The 4,359-nt window shown below is 39.7% G+C and overlaps 1 long non-coding RNA gene across 1 annotated transcript; it reads right to left on the bottom strand.

Annotated features, from left to right (window-relative positions):
* Positions 1–2,647: 2,647 nt before the first annotated feature.
* On the bottom strand, positions 2,648–3,508 carry LOC128092536 (uncharacterized). Its single transcript, XR_008211856.1, has 2 exons — positions 2,978–3,508; positions 2,648–2,910 (listed from the first exon to the last, which is right to left on the bottom strand). It is a non-coding gene; the product is annotated as an uncharacterized LOC128092536 (long non-coding RNA).
* Between the last annotated feature and the right edge of the window lie 851 nt (positions 3,509–4,359).

Genomic DNA, 4,359 nt, shown 5'->3' with positions numbered 1-4,359 from the left:
TTTTTACGACCACGCGCTCCCTTTACAAATTATGCACTCACCCCATACGAATAGCGACACAAAAGCACACAAAAAAATTAACCTGAATAATCACGACTTCGCGTCCCCACTTCCAGCGCACCAATCACTGTCCAAAATGTTCTGATTTTATTGTAATCGAAAAGTCCCCCAGAGCCTCACACATGAGGTACTAAGGTTTTGCTTACTGAGCATTAATCGAGCTACTTGCTTTAATCGCGGCGAGGTAAACGAAGTTTAGCTTTGTTCGCAGTTTGGGTTACTGTTGTCGGCTGTGCTGACGATGTTGGTGGCGTCGATCAATTATGCGGAAAGCAATTTCCGTAACTTATTTGTTTCATTTTCTGCTTTTATTTATAAACTGTTTATGTTAAGTTAATAAAACTTTAAAATTGTTGATGATTCTAAAAAATCGATTTGAGGTACGTATGTTTACATCAAATGCTCAGTATAGTTTCAAATATTTTAACATGCACTTTACAACCGAAGCCAATAACAAAAAAGTGGGGTCTACATGAAATTATAATAAATCATAGAAACAGAAGAGTAAACAATGCAGCCATAAACGACTGGAAAACTGGTTGCGTTTGCTTCGGATAGAAAAATGACGAGCGAGAGAGTAAAAAAGGTTGTAAAATCCCTCTCCATTTCTATGAACCAACTTAAGTGGCAAAGGTGTCTGCGGCAAGTGCACTCGCACACTAATTTATTATGCACTCTCTGCTCATCGAAAACTACTGTTTGATGGTATAGTGAAAATCGCTCATTCTCTCAGTCTCTTGATGATATTGTTTGGCGTAATGGAATTTATGTTGGTTTGCTCTCAGCGTTGGGTGACGTTCAATTTTATGTTGAAGCAAAGCTGGGGGTTTAAATAAAGTTTGATTTACGAAATTTAAAAAAAAAATCTGCTAAAATACTAAAAAATTTCAATGGGTAAAATAAAAATAACTTTTAATATGTTTTTCATTAAAGGATTGTTCACAAATGACGTAGCATTTAAGGAGGATGACATTACAAGCAGTATACTGCCGTTCTACGCATAATTGTCCCATGTTCAAAAAAGTGCAACTGCGAAAAACGCGATTGAAATTTTCCGACCCATTTCTGGGTTTCTACGCATAATTGTCCCGTGGGTTCCTATTCGCCCTATGTGTCCCTAATCGCCCCAGTTAGCAGTTTATCACCCTTATTTGTGATTCTCTTGCTATACAACAGGTAAACAAGACATAATGCTTAGTAAAACTAATGATTCCGTGTAAGAAAATACTTGGTGGGACAATTATGCGTAGAAGTTCAACGATGGGACAAACAGACTTGGTGTTTTTTTTAATGAGTTTCCGAACAATGTATTAGATTTTATGTGTTTTTCTTAAAGTACACATCAGACTAAACTTAAAAATGTCATTAAGTCAAAATCGTCCAAAACTGACATGGGACAATTATGCGTAGAACGGCAGTATAGACTTTCTATGTAACGCGTGTCGAAGGGCCGTGAAATGGGCTATGCTTCGCAGAGCAAGTGCCGCCAGCATTTTATGTTTTATGCTGCGTGGGTGGTGGGGGATAGCTTTGTTTTTGTTTCGAACCCCCCAGCCGGTTGGTACTTCCCTGTTCCGCATCGTGGGCAAACGATCTCCAGACTTCCGATAAGATCTGTATGGAAAATTGTATGCAGCTAATTTCCTCTGTCGTGAGACCCTCCCACCATCCTCCAAGTTACATGTTCATTAGTGTGGAATTAAGAAAATTTTATAATTATTGCTTTTATTTATTTTACAGACACAACAATCAGCAGTGCGTCAACTGTAAACAAACCTTTAACATAAAAAAAAAATCACGTGTGCGACACAGTTGGCATTGAAAAGTGAAGTTGATTTTTTTTTTCTATCATTCCAAAAACCCGTTACTATTCAGAACGAGTTTTATTACACTAATCTAGTAGGCCAAACCGGGCTAGATGGAAAGGTTAGAAAGCGAAAGAGTTTTCCTCGCAATACGTAGTATTGGTAGTGGCGACACTCAAAATAATGTTCACCACAATCAAGGCTGTATATCATAGGTACTCGCGATCTTGCTTTGCATTAGTGTGAGTGCATGACTCCGTGCCACTAAAACCAAAACAATAACAAACGAACAATGGACCGTGCCAGGAAAACCAAAACATAAACAATGTCAGTGTCAGTGGAGTGAGAGAGTCAGAGATAACGATTTTGACAACCGCACTACTACACACTCAATCGCGAGTACCTTAGGTAGAAAGCCATGCACCACAATGCTGCATGAAAATCTAAGTGATTATTTTCCATATGGATGTTCATGCGAAATCTACGTGAACCTCAGGAGTCTTGGTTTTATCCATTTCCAACACACCAATATAGTCAAAAGTAACATCACAAGAATTTCACGTCAGCCCCTACTTTCCAAGAATGTGACCATCACATGATTTTTTAGTGGGAAACGGCGGTTTGGGGTGGGGGGGTTTCATTCATTTCTTAATTTTTTTTTGCTGTTGGTGATTTTTGAAGAATGAAAACATGGAGTTGTGTATTTAACCTTTTATTTACAAAATTTGGGAATTTTCATGAACGCAAAAAAGTTCAATAACACACAATATTTTTCTCCGACATCAGCAAGTTCCTTATCACAGGCGAATTGTCTACGATTCCGGCGCGCCTGCGGCTTCCGGGGAAGTCTTGAAGGGCAGTTTCGTTACCTTTACCTTCTGCCATTCGCGGCGACACATTCGTCTCCTTCTCCTCGGCCTTTTTTGATTCATGATTCCTTGGCTACCTTGATGGCCGATCCCGCTGTACTTTGTGCACATCCGGCAAACTACAATTGGCCACGATAGGGCACCGACAATCGCGCTGGATTTTCTGAATCCGATGCCTAGAAAAAAAGAACACAGAAAATTATTTAAAAAAAAGAAAGCAACAATGGTGCGGAAAATACTTACAAATGAATCTTCAAAAAAGGGAAAGACTGCAGAATGAACAATTGCTCTGGTTCTTGAAACCCACAGCAACAGAAAAAAACTTAAACTTTGATTCCGTGCCCGACTGAATGTTTAGCTGTTGAGGATCACCAGCAGACTGATTGTCCTCAGACTTGCAGGCCTGGCTAAAAATTTTCAGACAGGAAAATCACGCAACCTTTCAACTCTGCTCATCGCGTGGCTCATCGTCGTCACTTTTCACCACAATGTTGCATGAAATGGTAAGTGAATATTTTCCATACCACTTTACTTGCGAATGTGACATGAATTTCATGCAAACCAAAATCATCTGACTTGCACACCACGCCTCCAAATTTTCAGGCATGAAATTCACGTAGTATTTTGCTGTGTGAGTGTAAGCTGCGTGAAAATCGAGCAGAGGTGACATGAATGTAATGTGACAGTTGCATGACTCATGCAAAACGTTGTTTTCAATCGAAAATTGGTTGCCACCGGAATTTTCATGCAACTCTGTGGTGAAAGGTTTTTTGAGTGGACGCCAGCTTTGATTAGAAACGGGAAATACTGGAGTCTGCTAGCGGTGCAACAAGTTGCATTGAGAGACTTCAACGCGGTGGAAAACCGTGTTCGTCGCCAGGTCAATGCCAGCACCTGGTTGCAGTTTGGAGCTGATTTCTTCTAGTTTTTTTTCTGCTGGAAAGGAGACCTGTTACTATTTCTTGAGAGGGAAGAAATTGTTCACATTGCATTGCATTTGATTTAAAACATAACTTTTTTTTCTTTAATTTTTTATGCTAAAAATTGTTTAACTTAAATACAGTTAACACACCTCAAATCACAGTAGGTTATAAACTGGTTCAACACCCTCCCCCCCCTTCCCCCCCAGCAAAACCTTTCGCAATCGTTGGGAAAAGCTCACCGAAATCGTAGCAGGCTTCACCACCCATTGTGTGCTGTTAGGTTCACCGGGTTTCGGCGATATGGCCATCTTTCGCAAGTCTAAATCTGCAAGCGCATTGTTTGGAGGTTAATTACCATTGCAAAAATAAGGTTTGTTTTGCGGCAAGAAGGAGGACCCACTTTGATGGCCAAATAATCGTCACTTCAGGGGGCGGTGTCGAATTATGTCATTCAACTTTTGGGTCGGTGGGTTAACCTAGAAAGGTGTCTTTTTGTCATGGGTGACGAACCTTGGGATCGTTGAAATTATGATGAGTTTGAGAATTGGGTTGATGGGCACTGAAAATTTGCATGAAATGGGAGAAAGGTAATTGGAAATTCAAGGAAAAGAAATTATGGAATTTACGAAGACTTTCTTTAAACCTTGGAGTCATTTTTATTATTTATTGGCAAAAAGCAAAAGTTTTTATTTTAGGAAAGAT

The sequence above is a fragment of the Culex pipiens genome, chromosome 1 (assembly GCF_016801865.2).
Source record: "Culex pipiens pallens isolate TS chromosome 1, TS_CPP_V2, whole genome shotgun sequence".
Lineage (NCBI taxonomy): Eukaryota > Metazoa > Arthropoda > Insecta > Diptera > Culicidae > Culex > Culex pipiens.
Note: the sequence above shows the minus strand (reverse complement) of the source record. Positions and strands in the feature narration are given on the sequence as shown.